Here is a 20,418-nt window from a genome sequence, read left to right as displayed (position 1 = left end):
ACCCACAACAATAACTCTCTACGTTTTTTCTTTGGGATCCCCTTAGTGTGTGTGTCTGCCACGCCCTGTAGGTCGGACAGAACCTCTAATTGTTCCTGGGACAGTACACCCCCCCATGTTCTTAATTCTTGACCTTCTTACCGAATTTGTCGTCAGAGCAGTCTGAAGGCTCCTGGTCACTGCCCGCAGATCACAGGAGATGGATTCAGAGGCGCCTTTCTGATTCGGATCCAGGCTGTCCTACTATGAACTTTCTTTGGCCGAAGTGGAGTGCGATGTTCTCAGTGGCTGCTGCGTCTTCAGACTCTCCTGGCTGCTTTCTGGCTGCTTTCCCGAGGAGTTATCAGTGCTCTCCTGGGAATGAGTCCAACTTGGGAGCTGCCCACTCGGCACTTCAAGGCTGCCCCTGTGCAAGAGGTGCACACCAGAGCTCACCGTGGTTCAGCAAGTGCTCGCCGGATGCTGCTGGGTCGCCGGTCGCCGCCGGGTAGCCCCCCGGATCACCCACCGGGTGCCCACCCAGGGACGCCAAATGTCGGGTCCGGCTGTCTGTCTCTGCCCGGACACGGGTAGGGTGGTTCTTGGGTGGCCCACACTTCAAAGGATGAATCTGGACTCTTCAGCTTTTCGGTCTTCAGATTGTTTATTGTTTCTTATCTACAAAATTTTCTGTCTGCCCAACAGAGGTCTGATCTGCAAGGCAGCCAAGGGCACTCGTGACCACCCACAGGGCGGTCATGTCTTTTTATACTAAAATCTATGTACATGATATTTACTTTTATTTTCCAATACTTTTCACCCATGTTGGCAAGTGCACTTTCACCATGAACCAATCCCCAAGTGCCAACATCACCACAGGAGATGGAAGACAAGAAGAAGAAAGAAGAAGGACGAGACACGCCCTGATCCCTCCATCTTGTCTCCATAACCCCCCTGTACCAAAAACCTTAAAGTTTATATTTCACCCTATAAATGTGTCCCTTTTACACCCTTCACTCGAAAGTGATTCTCATGTCCTCAAACTGCTGTCACTTCTGTGGATGGATCAAAATCAAGCCACCAAGCACTCTTGGCAACATTCCAGGATTTCCGAGACCCCCCCAAGGGTTCTCTTGGCATCTCTGGACATCGGGAGTGATGTGCTGAGTTCCCACACCGATGTGCACCCTCCACATGGACAGAACATCCCTTCCCTAGAGGTTAGCAGGAATTGAAGTAACATGAGGCCAAATCAAGGCTGTTTGTCCCTCTGTGTTTGTGACCAGCACGGGCCACTGGCTCACGTAACATTGCAGCGTTTCTCCCAATCCCGAGACAGGCGTCTCCACTCGATCCAAGAGCCAATCTTGGGGCCAGGCGACAAAGGAGAGAACTGTGACGTCAGCACCGCTGTCAAGAAGCCTGCGGAGATGGATCTCTGGAGGTATCGCACCAGGGATGGACACGGTTCACAGCATCTCAGGACTTTTTTTGGTCAGGACAGCAGCCCAGTGAACTTGAGGCGGCCCAGTGGATCCAAAGCCGCCATCTCCACATGACCAGTCAGCTGTCCTGCGAACAGAAGACTTAACAGGCACAAGTTGAGCAATCCACATCCCTTCTGGGATAGTGATGGGGGGCTGGGTGTAAAGTCCATGGCACAAATCTGTCCCGTGAAATCTGCATCAAGGAGTCCCATGTGCACAATGATGCCCTGAAGGGTGGCACTAGATCTCCCCATCAGGAGAGCACTCATGCCCTCATGCAAGAGACCAAAGGCATCCAGGGGAACCTTGTGTATTTTGCAGGACTCTAAGACAACTGTTGCTGCTGTGTAGACAGCAACACCTGCTGAGCTGTGGGTGCTGGCTGCAAGCCGCCTAAGCAGAGCTCCATTGGCACAGGGGTCTGGAGAGAAGCTTGTGTCTGGGTGTGTCTCCCCTTTGCGCTCCACTTCTTATTTCCCGAGCCCAGCAAAGCCTGGCCATTAGCATAAACAGTCACCTTACGGACATTTGCAGCCTTCCACACCAACCACACAAAACCATGGGAGTTTTGACCTTCTGTGCCTTCTTTCCCTGTTTCTTGCTGGCCTGAGCATTGCCCCGCTGTCCCTGCCTGCCCTGCAGCACTGCCCAGACCGGCTGCACAGCAGTAGCCACAGCAGCCATCTTCTGACCTGAGGGGCCTATCCCTGCACAGGCCTGTGCCATCTGGGAGACAGAAGGATAACCAGGAAGAGCCTCCATGATTCTCCTACAATCGGCATTGCAGTTACATCTTGCAAGGTGTGTGATCACAAGCCTCCTTGCCTCAGGATCTGCCACATGCTTCTCCACAGAGGCAGTCAGCCTCCCTGCAAACTGTAGGGAAGACTCATCAGCCCCCTGGACAACAGTCACAAACGACTGCTTTGGAGCAGTCATTTCTATGGTCTGAACCAACGCTGTCATGCCCATTGTCTGGCACTGGTCAAGCACGAGGGGATTGAAGGCAGCTTGCCCCTGAGGATCAGCATAATTGCCTGTGCCCAACAGCACATCAGTGCCAATCACACGCCTGGGATCCTGCATACCCAGCGTAGCATTCCGCTCCACTGCCCTGGCTGCCAACTGAGACCATTTAGACTCAAAAATGTTGAATTCCGCAGGCAGAAAAAGAATATGTGCCATAGCATGGATGTCATGAGGTGTCAGCACATCAGCAGCAATCACTCAAAGCAGCTGCATGACTTCAGCAGACCCCAGACCATGTTGCACAACTGCACAATGGAGTTTCTTTGCAGTCTTAAATGATACAGGTTGATGAGTGTTATGAGTAGCACCCCTAAACACAAGGAAAGCCTGGGAACCCCCTGGTAAGGTTGCAGCACCTGCCGAGTCCCATCCCGTGGGCCCCAGAGAGACAGAGGCAGATGCCGGACTGGGAGGCAGCTCAACACCACTCGACACCCTGTCCCCTGCAGCATCAGCAGGGCCAGAGGATCCTCCTCCGCTGATGCTGCGCCAAGGCACAATCAACCCTTTCTTTGACCTTAGCTTTGACTCCTCACCAGAATCGCCTGTGTTCCTTCAGATGCACGGTCACCTGACATGGGGGGAGCGTCCACGAGGCCAAAGAGGAGTGTCCATGGCCCTGGGAAACCACCGGTCTCCTGCCGGCCGCGTCAGCATTCACGCTAAAAGTGAACACCTCAGCATCCTCATGTGCTGCAGCCTTGGCATCCGTGGGAGGCAGGGGCAGCGGGGCCGAACCAGCCCCAGCAGAGGCCGTGCCTGCCGTCAGCCCAGCAGTGCTGTCCGCGGCAGCATGGGCAGAGGGCACCGCGGCAGACGCAGGTGCTGGCACCACTCGCAAACCCGGTGCGGATCAGAACGAGATCTGTGCAGGGGAGGGGTGGGGCACAGAGAGAGACGCAACTCGCGGAGCTACATCACCATGGGGTGACACAAGGGCATCCGGAACTGCCCCATGAGAGTTCTGCCCAGGACACAAAACCCCACAGTGGGCACCGCCCCTGGCGAGTGGAGTGGGGCGACCTGCCCGGCCACCGTGGCAGGGCCTGTCAGAACACTGACCAACACCCTGCCTCCGGCAGCTTCCACCACCTGCACATGCCCAGCTGGCTGTGGAGACTCAGAAACGGGGGAAGCCACCCCCCTGCAAAGACGAGACTGGTGGCGAAGCGGATGAACTCGCTCCCACCAAAATACCGCCCGGGGTATTTTGTGGAAACTCCACAGTGCAAACAAAGTGTTGGTGCCGGGAAGGCACAAAGGGAGGGCACCTTCCCCCTGCCTCGCTGCCTCTGCAGGGTGGGGCAGGGCGGGGTCGGCTGAGCCAACTCCACAGGGCCCCCAGAAACCTGCGGGGCTCTGTCCACTCCCTGGCTGCTCAGAATCAGCTGGCTGGGAGCCCAATCCACCCTGGGGGAACAAACGTCGCCATCTGAGACGGAACCATCTCCCAGTTCACTGTCCCAGTGCGGGAGGGTAGGGTTCTGCCTCGCGCAGAAATTCAAACTCCCTCTTGTCCACGTCCGAGACAGAAGGGTCCCCCTGGGAACTCCAAGAGCTACAAAAGCCAAACCCCCACCAAACCGCATCAAACTGTTTTCACTGCACCAGCAGTGATCCTCCGTCCGTAGTACAATCATCAAAGAGGGCTTCCATGAGGCAGTCTCCCACGAGAGACCACGCCTCCCTGGAGAACACCTCCGCAGGGTCTGAAAAAACCCCTTGCTGTCTGGCCCACAGAAACAATCATTCAAAATCACTCCCGGAAACGGAAACCCGTTTCTGCTCCGTGAGACCCTTCCAGAGTCCAAAAGATCCTCCATGAAACCCACAGGGGTTGCTATTATCACAAGAGCTGCAGGCAAAGTGCCAAACGGCTCACAATCACCACGCTAAAACAGGGAGGGAGGATAAATGATACGACCTCGCCCACGGCAGTCACCAAACCCTGTGCCTCCAGCCTAGACTGCAGTACACTTCTGTGGTTACCAGATGTAGCTCTAGGACACTGGACTCTCCAAGGTAAAAAGAGGGAAATTTTAATTCTGACTCCAGCATTTATAGATTTCCAAAAGTGACAGTGGATTGGAGGATGACAGTGCCACCTCTCCAATGACACTGGACAAACCAACAGTCCATCAAATTTCTCCTACTCCAGAAAAGAAAGCAAAGCAATAAGTATTTACAGAAAAGCACACGAGAAAGTTCATTACAAGAATGTAAACATCAGAAGGCTTGGAAGAATTAAAAAAACCAGGGCAACACTTCACCTCTGGTCCTGTCCTGACTGGGCCAAGGGCTACTGCATGAGCGACCTTGATCTGGGCAAAGGCTTGTTGCTGCTCAGGGCCCCAGTGGAAATCGTTCTTGTTGCAGGTGCCCAGGTGAAGAGGGCTCACAATCTGATTTTATTCAGAAATATGCATTCTCCAAAAACCTATGGTGCCTAGGAAAGCTTGTGTCTCTTTCTTATTGCTTGGTGGAGACATTGTGCTGATCTTGTTGATTACATCCGTAGGAATCTGACGCTGTCCATCTTGCCACTTTATTCCTAAGAACTGAATCTCACAAGCTGGTCCCTTTACTTTGCTCTTTTATGATGGTGAAACCAGCTCCCAGGAGGATATGGATGATTTTCTCTCCTTTCTCAAACACTTCTGCAGCTGTGTTCCCCCACACAATGATGTCATCAATATACTGTAAGTGTTCTGGAGCCTCACCCTTTTCCAGTGCACTCTGGATCAGTCCATGGCAGATGGTGGGGCTGTGCTTCCACCCCTGGGGCAGTCGGTTCCAGGTGTACTGCACTCCCCTCCATGTGAAAGCAAACTGAGGCCTGCATTCTGCTGCCAGAGGAATGGAGAAAAATGCATTGGCTATATCGATAGTGGTGTACCACCTCGCTGCCTTGGACTCAAGCTCGTCCTGGAGCTCTAACATGTCTGGCACGGCAGCGCTCAGTGGTGGAGTCACCTCATTCAATGCACGGTAGTCCACAGTCAATCTCCATTCTCCTTCAGATTTTCGCACAGGCCAAATGGGGCTGTTGAAGGGTTAGTGGGTCTTGCTGACCACCCCTTGGCTCTCCAGCTCTTGGATCATCTTATGGATGGGGATCACAGCATCTCGAGTGGTTCTATACTGTCATCGATGCACTATGGAAGTGGCAATTGGCACTCGTTGCTCTTCTCCCTTCAGACATCCTACTGCAGATGGATTCTCAGACAGCCCAGGCAAGGTGTTCAATTGCTGGATGCCCTCTGTCTCTACAGCAGCTATCCCAAATGCCCACTTGAGTCCTTTTGGGTCTTTGAAATACCCACTTCGAAGGTAGTCTATGCCCAAAATACATGGGGCCTCTGGGCCAGTCACAATAGGATGTTTCTTCCACTCATTCCCAGTCAGGCTCACCTCAGCTTCCACCAAAGTGAAATCCTGGGATCCCTCTGTCACACCAGCAATAGAAACAGACTCTGTCCCCACATGTCTCGACGGAATTAATGTACATTGAGCACCAGTATCAACCAAAGCTTTATACTCTTGTGGCTCCGATGTGCCAGGCCAACGAATCCACACAGACCAGAAAACACGATTTTCCTTAGCCTCTACCTGGCTAGAGGCAGGGCCCCTCTAAGCCTGGTTATCCTTCTTTCCCTGGGCATATGTCTTGGATGTTCCTTCAAGGGGATCAGACATGGCATCATCAGCATCATACCTGGTGGTTTGGCTATGGGCAACTGGAGCTGCTTTCTTCCTGGTGGCTTCCTTCAATTCACGCACCCGTCGTGCCAGAACAGCAGTAGGTTTTCCATCCCACCTCCTCATGTTTTCTCCACAGTCACGCAGGTAGAACCACAGCTCTGTTCGTGGGGTGTACCTTCTCTCGCCATCTGGGGAACGTCTGCCTTGGATACCAGAACCTGATCTGTACTGCTGAGATTTGGAGAAGGTCTTCTTTAATCTCCTCTCTGAGCTTCTTATGATTCTCCTCTATCTCATCTTTTAAGATCTGCAGTCGTGTTTCTACCGCTGCAATTCTGGCATGTGTTGGGCCATGCACAGCATCTGCATATGCTCGGAGCTTCTTTGCCATATCCAGCACAGTCTCATCCCTCTCATCCCGCTTCATTATGGCTAAGGCAGAAGCATATTCATGTGGCCCAAGTCACACAAGTTTCCGCCACATCACAGACGTGCATGGCACCAAGTCTGGGTTCCTAGTTGTTACATCATCTGAGAAGATAATCTCTGCCACTGCCATTTCTCTCAGGCATTGGATCCCTTGCTCTATGGTCTTCCACTGAGTTTGCTGCATGTAAAGATCATCTGCACACAGGTATCTTTGTGCTACACTTTCCAAGACCCGTGCCCAGAGGCTGTGAGGGTTTGCCCCCCTCATCATTCCTTGGTTGATGACAGGATAATGTGACAGGGATTCCAAATGCCTCACTTCAGTGCCATCCAGAACTGTAGCCTCATCTGCAGCATCCCAGAGACGGACTAACCAACTAATTATGGATTCATCAGGTTGTCGGGTGTAATCCTTCCGTAGGCCACGAAGGTCCTTCAGGGAAAAGGACTGAATATTGGCTTCTGATCTTGCACCTGCTGCTTTGACTCCTGATTTTATGTCAGGAGGCATTGAGGGTCCTTCTCCTGTACCATCATCATCCACTGGTGGATTAGTCTTGTCCGTGCATTTCCCATTTCTAGTGCTGGTAGCAACAGCCATTGGTTTAGCTGCTGGCTCAGGCTCACTGTCTGGTTTGGCTGCTGGCTTCAGGCCTGGGGTGTTGGCTGCAGCCTGAGTGACTGGGACAGCTGCTGATTTATCTCCCTGCCCCCCTGCCTCTGTCTGCTGCCCTACAGTATCTAGCAGTGTGTGATAAGCATATGCCAGGGCCCAGCTCACTGCAATGATCTTTCTCTCCTTAGGCTCATCCTGGTATTTCTCTTTCAGGTATTTCCCTGCCTCAGCTGGCTTCTGAATTTGTTCATGGGGAAAGTCCCAGACTATAGGGTCAGAGAATTCCTTCAGGATTTGGCCCATATCCTCCTATTTCCCACCCCACTCAGGATGTTCCACGCCTGGGTCTACTCCTGAGTCAGGGGTCTCATCAGCCCGTCTAGAAATCTCAGCCCTCATTCCAGAGAAGCAGCAGACTGTATAGAGGAAGGTTACCAGACTGAATACCAGAAAGATGGTTTCTTTACCATTCAGGGGAAACTGAACATCCTTCACTACTGATGCAACTGATTCATAGGAGAAGAAGGAAAGCAAAGGCTGAAAAGCCTCATTCCCTGCTCCTCCTCTAACAAACTGGATGAATAACCATAGCCAGGAACCATTCATACCTGGAGCAGACCCCAACGTGTTTATAAACTTCTTACAAATCATTGCCATCAAGTCCAGCAGGAGAGCTATTCTGGTCACTGCCCCTCTACTGTAAAAACTACGTATTAGGGACAATATTAGAGCTGTTTCTGGATAAGAAAATAAACCTAGGGACCACAGAGGTATTAAGATCTCGAAAAACCCTAGGGACCAGAAGCACATGCAAGCCTTCACCCCAACACTCATCATGAATTCAAAAAGCATGGCTATTAACTGCTTCAAACAAACAGAGTAATGGCAACCAAAATACACTCAAAACAGGGTTTTTCCACTCTCTCTCTCTCTCTCTCTCACCCAGCATTGGGCGCCAAGATTTTGTCATGGTTTAGGGCAAATTTGAAGGAGAATTTCCAAATTAGGTCCCCTCCAGTAAGCAAACCCACACACCCCCTCCCCCCAACCGGTTTGGGAAGGATTCCTTGGAGAGGAGTGGAAAGAACCTGTTTATTTAACAGGAACAGCACCCCCAGCACACAGAATGAACAATACCAGATGACACCGCTCTGAAAAAGATGACAAATTCAGAAAGTCTCTCTTGGGGGTGGTCACTCTGTTCTCAGTCCCTCCGGCGCTGGGGCAGCTGCTGCAGGCCACAAGGTGCAGAATCTTGGTATTTTCCAGGTCCCAGTCCGGAGCAGGTTCGAGATGGTCAGGAAAAGGAAAGGAGAAACAGTCCAAGAAGAAATTGGACAGTTTAGCTAAACTAGCTAATGAGCAAAAGCAAGCAGAAGCGAAGCAAGCAAGAGCAAGAGAGAGCAAAGCGAAAAGCAAAAGCAGAAAAAGCAAAAGCTGCAGTCTCTGTGTCCCGCCAGGCTGATAAGAAAACCAAAACAAAACTTTCCCTCTTCAGAGCTGGTCTTAAAGGTACAGAACATAATAGCCAACATTAACAGAACACATGAATGGGGATACAAGCATCATAACGTCAACCTAGGACAAATGGTCATCTTACGATCATGTCATTGTCACTTCATGGTCATCGCATGGCCACGGTCATGTCAGGGTCACCTCAAGGCCATGGTTGTGCCATGGCCAACCCACGGTCATCTCTTGGTCCAAATAATCTCATGGTCAGGGTTGTGGCCATGTCATGGTCATGCTCACAGTCATGGTCATCCCATGGTCATCTCAGGGTTGTGTCGCTCATGGTTATTCTCATGTCATGGCCATCTCGTGCTTGTGTCATGGCTGTGATCATGGCCAAGGAACCTCTCGGAGATCCCGAGCCCTGATTTTGGGACACTCAAGGACCACTGGGGACAAGGAGGCCTGGCCTGACCCCTCCCCCCATCCCACTGCCCCTCCAGGAGCCCAACGCAGCCAACCCTCCTGGGGACACCTCAGACATGGGACACAGAGCAGGAAATGAATCCAGGGGGATGGAACTGGGTGTGGCTGACAAGTCCCCATCCTGCTCCTGGTGTCCCCATCCCAATCCTGATGTCCCCATCCCAGTTCCTGGTGTTCCCATCCTGCTTCTGCTGCCCCTATCCCAGTTCCTGCTCTCAGTGTCTCCATTTCTGTCCCCATGACCCCATTCCCATTCCTGGCTCCTGTCACAGTGCCGGATTTCTTCTGCCCGACCAGCTCCCAACACCGACAGCACAGGTGGGCCACCCCCAGAAAGCTGTCAAATCCGGGGTGCAGCTGCAGGGTACGGCAGCTCTACAGCTCAGGTGCACTGCAGACTGTGCTGAGGGTAGAGACAAGGATCAGGGAGAGGCCTTCTGCATGGTTTCCAAAGAAGCTTATTCCCAGAGGTTCAGTGACAGAAAGGCAAACTCAAAGGCATACATCAACTTATAAGGGGGAGAAGGTCCCAGGGGAAGATACAATCTTTGACCAACCAGGAGAAACTGGGGGTGGACCACTGTCGGGTCCGGCTGTCTGTCTCTGCCCGGACACGGGTAGGGTGGTTCTTGGGTGGCACGTGTTTCAAAGGACGAGTCTGGACTCTTCAGCTTTTCGGTCTTCAGATTGTTTATTGTTTCTTATCTACAAAATTTTCTGTCTGCCCAACAGAGGTCTGATCTGCAAGGCAGCCAAGGGCACTCGTGACCACCCACGGGGCAGTCATGTCTTTTTATACTAAAATCTACGTACATGATATTTACTTTTATTTTCCAATACTTTTCACCCATGTTGGCAAGTGCACTTTCACCATGAACCAATCCCCAAGTGCCAACATCACCACAGGAGATGGAAGACAAGAAGAAGAAAGAAGAAGGACGAGACACGCCCTGATCCCTCCATCTTGTCTCCATAACCCCCCTGTACCAAAAACCTTAAAGTTTATATTTCACTCTTTTACACCCTTCACTCGAAAGTGATTCTCATGTCCTCAAACTGCTGTCACTTCTGTGGATGGATCAAAATCAAGTCACCAAGCACTCTTGGCAACATTCCAGGATTTCCAAGACTCCCAAGGGTTCTCCTGGCATCTCTGGACATCGGGAGCGATGTGCTGAGTTCCCACATCTCCCCCTTCTGTTTGCACCAAGAATACTTCTTTGGCAACTTGACTCATGACACATCGCACACATAAAAAGATGCATGGGACGATGAGCATGAGGACTAAGAGTATTATTAGAATATAAAATCCCATTTTTAAAAACCCTCTCCATAAGGGAGAAAGATCAAAAAATCCCGCCACATCATCAATCTATGACTCAGTGATTTCGCTGAGTTTCTTTATACTGTCTTTTATTTTTTGAATACTTTCATGAATTGATCTTGAATGATCCGAGAGATTCATGCAGCACATTCCCTCAAACTCTTCACATCCATGTCTATGAGCAAGCAATAGATAATCGATTGCTGCTCTGTTTTGAAGAGTTGCCTCTCTCACACTACTTATGTCTTTTAACATATCACTCAAAGCGAGAGAGACTGATTGAGCATGCTTGCTCAACCAACAACCCATGTGGTCCAGTTGAGTCAAGGCCACCCCCGACGCTGTCTGAGGTGAGAAAGTTGCTGCCGCAATTCTCCTTGCCTTGTCCCAGGTGTATACTTCATCATCACAGTTTGCACTGTAATGTTTCAAGGACCTTTTCTCTTTATGTTTTTGCTCTCTCAATACTTTCAAATCTGGTGATAACATTGAAATCCTCCCAATGCTGCATGGACTTCTCTTGGCATTTGCAGGAATGCCGTGCCAAATTCTGTCCCCACAAATTAAAAACAACCCATGTGGCAATTGCACTGGGACCTGGATTGATCCTTTGGCTGTCGTCTTGGTGTGATTGCACCAAGCTGACGCGTTTCTATAAAACTTGTGATTTGGAGTGACATCAATGCTTTTGTTTGTCCTTGACACATTCGAAATTTCAAATTTCATGCATAGTTCCATTGTTGTGGACCCGAAAATTTCCAATTCCTGCGGTTCGGTAGAAGCCACAGGTAAAACATGTGTCCAAGCACATCATTCATTCATAGGATCTTTGATGACCTGCGAAATCTCCATTGGAGAGTGTCCTGGAATTGGCCATTCGTTCACTGGCAACCCAACCATGCATGCTGTGAATGGTTTCCCTGGTTTCGAATGTGTCAGGCAGATACTTTCTAAGTTCGCTGCCTGGGCTAACGTTTCCCAAACATTTTGTTTTGGTTGATTGATGGGTAGATTTGCTCCATTGCTTAAAGCAACAGATGAAAGCATGAGCATCATGAAGCTCATGACTTTATGAAAAATCATTGTCATGCTCTCACTCAAAGCTACAAAGGAAAAACCCCCAAAGTTTTTATTCTTTTTGTCCCTCTTCTGAGTCGTTGCTCACAACTTGAGTTTCTTCCTCCGTCTGCGTGTTCGTTTCTCTGCTTCTGGGATCAGTGCTCTCTTGCTCTCTTGTCTGAAATGGCTTCATGTGTCGTGCTGACACCCACTTCAGACCTCGCCCTGTGGAAACACAAGCGAAACCCTTGCCTCAAGTGATTAGTTTGAAAGGACCCTCTATTTGTCCTGTCTCTGGGTTTCTGATCAAAACCAAAGGATTCTCCCTTAGTTTTGCCTGAGAGCTGTTTGAAAAATGCCTCACGATTGGTGGATTGGGTTCAGAAGACGAACTGTTAAGAAAATTCAACACATACAATGCTTTGTTTAACTTCATGTGTGGTGTCGCCTCTGGCTCCCCCCTTTTCTGCCTGTCCAAAAGGGATTTCAGGGTGTGGTGTGTTCTTTCAATGATTGCCTGACCTGTGGGTGAATGTGGAATGCCAAATGTGTGTCTGACACCCCATCTTTTCAGGAATCTGTCAAGCACCCTGCCTGTATATGTTGGACCATTATCTGTTTTTATTTCTTGAGGTACACCTAATGATGCAAATGCTTGCAGGAAATGTCAACAAGCATGTTCTGCTGTTTCCCCTGCATGTGCTGAAGCAAATACTGCCCCTGAGAATGTATCTACTGAAACATGAACATTTTTGGGTCTCCCAAATGATGGATATTTTGTGACATCTCTTTGCCACAGCTGAAGACTTTGCAGTCCTCATGGATTGACTGCTCCTGTTGAAGTGGGTGGCTGCACAAGCTGACAGTCTGGACAAGCACTAATGATTTCCCTTGCCTGAGTTTTTGTGAGACGAAAGGATTCCATCAGCGCCTGCGCATTCTGATGAAAAAATGCATGACTCAGTCGTGCTTGCTCAAAAATGTCCGGAAGTGTTTGTGAAATGGGCATTGTCATTCTGTCTGCCTGAGCATTCCCTTCCACTAGAAATCCTGGAAGTGTTGTGTGCGCTCTGATGTGAGTGATGAAATATTCTTCTTTCCTGCTTTCTAGCACTGTTTTCATGCTTGCTAGATAGGAATATAAGACTTCATTGCTGACTTCTTTCAAGAGCGAACTTTCCAATCGTTTGACCACACCTGCAACATATGCAGAGTCCGTGATCAAATTGAGCAGTTGTTGGAACAACTGAAATGCTCGGACAACAGCTGCCAATTCCACAATTTGTGGAGAGCCTTGAACTGTCTTCACGTTTGATTCCCATTCCCCTGTCGTTGAGTTCATCCACGTGATCACTGACTTGTATTTCTTTCCTGATCCATCAGTGAACACTGTGATCCCGTCCAGAGGTTCTTCACTTATTTTTGGCTTTGCTCTGTAGCATATTTGCGACTGCAACATTCTATGTTGCAGAAAGTTGATGGTGCAAGCTCCTGGAAAAGCTAACAAGGCAATTAACAAATCTTTTGATTTCTGCATCGCCCAATCGAAATAATCTTTCTTCAAAGGCAGATAAATCTTTGAAAATTCTCGTCCCGCCATTGTCAGCAATCTTGTTCTCCCCTTTATGATGATCTGTGCTGCTATCTCCAAATCTGTCAGAATTGTCTTTGAAGGCCTATACGGTAAGAAAATCCACTCTGTGATTATCAAAGGATCTCTCTGAGACGCATTCCATTGCAAGATCAAACCATGGAATTGTGCTTTCTTTCCCAACACTGCTAATTGAAAAGGCAATGATTCAATGAATCGATGTGCCTGTCTCTTCTGAATGGCATCTGTAACTTTCTCCAACTCCTTCTTCGCTTCCTCTGTGAGCGCCCTGGGAGATCGAATGTCTGCCTCTCCTCTCAAGAGATCAAGCAACGCTGGAATGTCATTGTTTGTGATTCCCAAAATCGACCTCATCCAATTGATTTCCCCTAGAAGTTGTTGTAAATCATGCAGATTGTTGACTTTTGTGCTGATTTCCATCTTTTGAGGCCTTATTGTTTTCTCTGAGATCTTCCACCCTAGATATTTCCAAGGCGCGACCTCCTGAATCTTTGAAACACTGTTTTCCAGACCTGCCTTTTGCACTTCTGCAATCACACAGTCACGAGCCTTTTGCAGCTCTTGTTGTGTTGATGCCGCAATGAGCAAATCATCCATATAGTGAATGATTCTCACCTTCGGGAATTTCTTCCGCGCTGGTGACAAAGCTCGTGCCACGTACCATTGGCAGATTGTCGGCAAGTTTTTGAGGCCTTGAGGAAGGACCACCCAATGGTACCGCTGCAGAGGCGTTTCCTTGTTGATACTTGGAACTGAAAAGGCAAGCCTCGGAGCATCATCCAGATGAAGCGGAATGCTGAAGAAACAGTCCTTGAGGTCAATGACCACAAGCGGCCAATCTCTGGGAATCATCGAAACAGATGGAAGACCCAGCTGAAGCGGTCCCATGTCTTCGAGGACTTCATTGATCTTCCTGAGATCATGCAACAGTCTCCATTTGCCTGACAGTTTCTTTTTGATGATGAACACTGGAGAATTCCAAGGCTGTTTGTTGGCTTGATGTGTCCCTTCTGCAACTGTTCTTGGACCAGGGTTTTCAATGCACTCAACTTTTTTCGCTCCAGGGGCCACTGATCCACCCAGACTGGATCATCCATTTTCCAAGTCAACTTCAATGTGGTGAGTGCCGCAGTGACCCCGACTAAAAATCCACCTCGATCTTCGTGCCCCATTGTGCCAAGAGATCTCGTCCCCAAACTGTGATTGGCTTCTGCACAACGAAAGGACGAATGATCGCCGTCTTGTTTCCTGGTCCCATGACAATGATGGCATTCTCACTCTGCAGACACAGAGAAACTCCCCCTATGCCTGAGAGAGATCCCAAGGGCGCAATCAAGCTCCAGTTGCGAGGCCAAAAGATGTAGGATATTACTGTGACATCTGCCCCTGTATCAAGCATGCCTCTGACCTCTATTGTTCTGTCTCCACAAGTTAATTGGCATGTGAGCGTGGGGCGGTCTTGACCTATGTGCTTTATCCACGTAGTGTGTATTTCAACATGCTCCTTCAAAGGAAGCCCTTCCTCATCGAAAATTGACATGACTTCTTCAGTGGTGGGTGGTGGCCAGGCGAAAGCTCTCGCGACCTGAGTGTTTTCCGCCACGGTCACCGGTGGATGAAGCGCTTTTGCCAAAACTGTCAGTTCCGTATTCTTGTCCGCTGAAACAACTATTGGATAAACAATGAGTCCAAGGATGCTGCTTTTGTCTTGTCCTATTATTAAAAAATCTTGTCTCTTATATGAATCTCCGTGGATACCTGTTGGAATCTGTCGCTATAGGACACAAAAGAACACACGCTCACACTGTTCTCAAGGTGAAAGAGAAAAAAGGGCCGTTTATTTTCTGACTCCAACATTTATAGTTTTCCAAAAGTGACAGTGGATTGGAGGGTGACAGTGGCACCTCTCCAATGCCACTGGTTAAACCAACAGTCCATCAACTCTCTCCTCCTCCATAAAGGAATGCAAAACAATGAGTTATTTACAGAAAGTGAGTGAGAAAGTTCACTACAAGAATGTCAACATCAGAAGGCTTAGAAAATCTTAAAAAACCAGGGTGACATCTCACCCTTTTTCCATTTAAAAAGAAAAAGAAAAGAAAATGAACAATGTAAAAAGGAAAACATGAACAATGCTCAGTGTCCACTTGCGGACAAATCATCAGAGCGATCACTCCTGTCATCTGCATCTGAGTCATCACTCAATGATCTGCCCGCTTGATCCCTTTCAGGTTGGTCACAGTCTCCGTCTTGCTCGTTGGCTGGATTCTGCCTCTGCGGTCACAGGTCAGGGCGAACACATTTCCAAGGTACCCAGCGTACCCCAGTATCTGTGGATACACAAGCATACCCGCGCCCCGAAGCGATAAGGTCGTAGCCACCTTCCCACTGTTTGGTGACTAAATTCCGCACCCGAACCTTCGCTTGAGGCTGATGTGCCTTGTCCGCAGCCTGCAACGAGAGATGGTGATTCAAAATGACAGGGTTATTTGAGTTCTGTGGCACAGTGAGATGATTGATTGTGTACAAAGCTTTTGGCAACCGACTGTGCGGGGTTTCATCCTGCATTCCCCGTTTTTGTTTTTGAAGAACCTGCTTCAGAGTACCATGACCATGTTCTACAATAGCTTGACCAGTCGGAGAATGAGGGATCCCGAACTTGTGCGAAACACCCCACAACTGCAGGAACTGCCACACCTTTTGCGATGCGTAAGCAGGACCATTGTTGGTTTTCACAGGAGAAGGTATGCCCAGAACGGCAAAGGCCTGCCTCCAGTGGGCAAGGACATCATGGCCCTTTTCTCCAGTGTGAGCAGAAGCCCACATCGCAGAGGAGAACGTGTCCACCGTGACATGCACATACTTGAGCCAGCCAAACTCGGCAATCCGGGTGACCTCGGACTGCCAAAGCTCCAAGGCCCTAAGGCCTCTGGGGTTCACCCCTGCCGGCAAAGGCGGAGCAAGTGCATGGCAGTCATCACATGACTCAACAATGTCACGAGCCTCAGTTGGCGTCAGCTGAAACTGCTCCTGCTGGATATGTGCATTTTGGTGGAAAAACCCATGCGATGCCTTGGCCTGCGTGAGTGTATCAGGCTGAGGCGCTGCCCACACTGGGTTACCCAGCTTGTCAGCCCTCGCGTTACCTTCCACTATAAAGCCCGGCAAATTGTTGTGACTCCTCACATGCAGAACACAGAATGGATGAACCTGGGCCTGAATGGCACACCACAAGTTCTTCAGTAAATGAAACAAGGCAGGATTACTGACCTCCTTCAAGACCGAATGACCCAACCGCTGTGCGATATCAGCCACATAGGCGGAATCCATGACCCAGTTGAAAGGTTCCTGGGAAAATTTCTCAAATGCCATGACAGCAGCTCTCAATTCAACCAATTGGGCTGACCCATCCTCATGACCTTCCAGAACCTGCCACTCAGATCCCTCCCTCAAAGTAACAATGTCCTTTCCTGTTTTCCCTGAACCGTCAGTGAAGACGGTGGGTCCTTGCACAGGTTCCTGGCTATTTTTGGGCCACAGAGAGATTTGTGTGAATTTTGCCATATGCAGTAGCCTATGGCTGGGTAGATGATAAATGACCTGCCCTGAAATATTTTCCAGAGCACTCTGCAGGGACACACTGTTTGCAAAGCTCCAGTCAAAATCTTCCCGTTGCACCGGGAGTATGATCTTTGAGGGATCCGCACCCATCAATTGCAAACACCGCTGCCGGCATTTGATTATCAAGCAAGCAATCAATTCAAACAATGCAGTTGCCGTCTTCTGCGGCTGATGGGGCAGGAAAACCCATTCCAAAATGTGCAAGGAATCAGACCACTTGTCACTCCACTGGCCAATGATACCTGTGGGATATGAATCCGGAGTGGTGATGAACACAGTGACATCAACGGAGGGATCAATGCGATAAACTTGGCAAGCTGAAACAGCTCGCTGAACCACCTCCAACGCCTTATGCGCCTCAGGGGTCTGTGCGAGGTGACTTTAGATCAGCGTCTCCTTTCAGCAAATCATACAGAGGAGACAGCTGCGCATTGGTTACTCCCAAATACGGATGCAACCAGATGATGACACCTACCAATTTCTGGGCATCATTCAGTGTCCTCACAGGATGCACAAATTGCACCTCCTGGTGACGGATCGTCCGTTCCAGAATTTTGACCCCCAAATACTTCCAACATGGTTGCTGTTGGACCTTCTCCGGAGCCACCTGCAGTCCCTGAGCTTGCAAAGCATCAAGTAACAGATGCTGAATCCTCAGCAGCTCATCCAGGGTGGACGCTGCCACCAAAATGTCGTCCATATAATGATACAGACGCACATCAGGAAACTGCCTGCGAACTCCAGACAAGGCACGGGCCACATACCACTGGCATATGGCAGGAGAATTGCACATGCCCTGAGGCAATGTCCTCCATTGGTATCTCTGTGCAGGCTCAGCCTCGTTAATTGCTGGCACTAAGAAGGCAAATTTTGGTCTGTCATCGGGATGCAAAGGAATTGCAAAGAAACAATCCTTCAGATCCACAATGAGGACCGGCCAGTCTACAGGAACCATGGCAGGCGATGGCACGCCTGCCTGCAATGTTCCCATGCTTTCCATCACGGCATTGACCTTTTGGAGGTCTTGCAACAACCTCCATTTCCCAGATTTCTTTTTGACGCAGAAGACAGGAGTGTTCCAGGGACTGGTAGAAGGCTCCAGACGACCCTGGTCCAACTGCTCCTGCACCAGATTCCGAAGGGCATTCAATTTCTCTTGAGGGGGGGGCCACTGCTTTTCCCATACAGGTTTGTCAACCAGCCACCATAAAGGAGGCGGCGGACACTCTGCGCCCTTCACTGCAGTGGCCCCCATCAAAAATCCGTCCCAATGTGCACCCCCCAAACAGACAGAACATCCCTCCCCCAAAGGTTGGCAGGAGTAGAAGTAACATGAGGCCTAACCCAGGCCATCTGTCCCTCTGGGTTAGTGACCAGCACGGGCCGTTGGCTCATGTAACATTGCGCCGTCCCTCCCAGGCCAGGAACAGATGTCCCCACCGGATCCAAGGGCCACTCTGGGGGCCAGGTCACAAGGGAGAGTGCCGTGACGTCAGCACAGCTGTCAAGAAGCCCGTGGACGTGGACTTCCGGCGGTGTCGCACCAGGAACAGACAGGGTGCACAGCATCTCGGGACGGTCCTTGGTCAGGACAGCAGCCCAGTGAACTTGAGGCGGCCCAGTGGAGCCAAAACCGCCAGCTCCACGCGACTGGTCAGCTGACCTGCAAACAGAGGACTTGAAAGGCACAAGTAGAGCAAGTCGCGTCCCTTTCGGGATCGTCACGGGGGGGGTGGGTGTGGAGACCATGGCACAAATCTGCCCTGTGAAATCCGCATCAATGAGCCCCAGGTGCACAATGATGCCCTGAAGGGTGGCACTAGACCTCCCCAAAAGGAGAGCACTCATGTCCCCACCCAAGGGACCAAAGGATACAGGGGAACCTTGCATATCTGAGAAGACTCTAACACAACTGTTGCTGCGGTGCAGACATCCACTCCTGCTGATCCACAGGTGCTGGCTGCAAGCCGGCAAAGGAGACCTCCATCGGCACCGGGGTCTGGAGAGAAGCTTGTGTCCGCACACGTCCCCCCTGCGCGCTCCGCTTGCCATTTCCCGAGCCTGGCAAAACCTGGCCCTTAGCATGAACAGTCGCCTTGCACACATCGGACATATGATTCGGCCTACCACACTGACCACACAAGAACATGGGGAACTTCACCTTCTGCGCTTTCTTCCCCTGCTTCTTGCTAGCCTGCGCAATCCCCCGCCACGGCCGCTTGCCCTGCGGCGCCGCCCAAACCGGCTGCACAGCAGCAGCCACGGCAGCCAACTTCCGATCCAGGGGGACGATGTCCGCACAGGCCTCCGCCATCTCAGAAACAGTAGGATCACCAGGCAGAGCCACTATGACTTTCCTACAAGCAGCATTGCAATTGCACTTGACAAGGTTCGTAATCATAACACTCCTTGCCACAGGATCAGGCACCTGCCTCTCCATGGATGCAATCAGCCTTTCCGCGAACGTCATGAAAGGCTCGTCATCCCCCTGGACAATGGTCAAGAACGGCAGCCTCGGAGCAGCCATTTCCAGGGTCTGAACAATCGCAGCCATGCCCAGCGAGTGGCACTGTTCAAGCACAAGGGGATGAAATCCAACCTGCCCTTGAACATTCTCATAAAGCCCTGTTCCCAGCAGCATGTCAGCGACAACCCCACACCTGGGGTCCTGCGGACCCAGTGCAGCATTCCGCAACACCACATGGGCCGCCAAACGAGCCCACTTGGTCTCAAAAACACCATACTGCACAGGGTCAAAAAGACAACATGCCACACGACGGAGATCGTGAGGCGTCAGCATATCCGAATCAACCCTCCGGAGAGTCCGCATAACCTCAGCAGACCCCAAACCATGCTGAGCAACTGCCTCACGGAGCTCCTTCTCCAGCTTATATGAAAGGGGTTCATGCGTGTTATGAGCAGCACCCCTGAGCACAGGGAAAACCTGAGGATCCCCTGGCAAAGCCACCGCACCTGCCGCACCCTGGTCCTCAGGCCCAACAGGGACAAGAGACAAAGATCGCCTGGGAGCCAGGCCAACACCACTCGGCCCTGGGCCCCTGCAGCACCGGCAGAGCCAAAGGAGCCCACCCCGCGACCCTGCAGGTGCCGTGAGGAAACAGGCTCATTCATCTCGTCAGTCTTGGTTTTCGCCTCTCGCCAAAAACGCTCGGGGTGCCTGGGACACACGGTCACCTGACATGCGGGAAGCATCCCCAAATTCGACGAGGAAGTGCCGTGGCCCCAGGCACCCACCGGCCTCCTGCCGGCCGTGTCAACAGGTGCGCTAAAGGTAAACACCCCAGTGCCCTGTCGCATTACAGCTCCAGCAGGGGGCACCCCGGTGGACACAGGTATCCCGACACAGGGGAGGGACGGGACACCGAGAGAGACGCAGTCACTGCGGGACGGCACTAGGGAGCCCAGCAAGCCCCCTATGAGGGTCCGTCCCAAACCACAAGACTGCCCAGCGGGTACCGCCCCCACCGAGCAGAGAGGGGCGGGCTGCCCACCCACCGGAGCGGGGCCAGACAGAACGCCGACCAACGCCCTGCCCCCGGGTGCTTCCACCGACTGCGCATGCTCAGCGGGCTGCGCTGGCCCAGGGACAGATGACGCCCCG

The 20,418-nt window shown here is 51.0% G+C and overlaps 1 protein-coding gene across 9 annotated transcripts in view; it reads right to left on the bottom strand.

The window, feature by feature from the left end:
* Positions 1 to 20,418, bottom strand: part of LOC129132025 (uncharacterized) — a 261,039-nt gene that overhangs the window by 83,041 nt on the left and 157,580 nt on the right. The window lies entirely within an intron of this gene.

This window comes from Agelaius phoeniceus, chromosome 27 (genome assembly GCF_051311805.1).
Source record: "Agelaius phoeniceus isolate bAgePho1 chromosome 27, bAgePho1.hap1, whole genome shotgun sequence".
Classification (NCBI taxonomy): domain Eukaryota; kingdom Metazoa; phylum Chordata; class Aves; order Passeriformes; family Icteridae; genus Agelaius; species Agelaius phoeniceus.
This window is presented reverse-complemented; position numbering and strand designations above follow the sequence as displayed.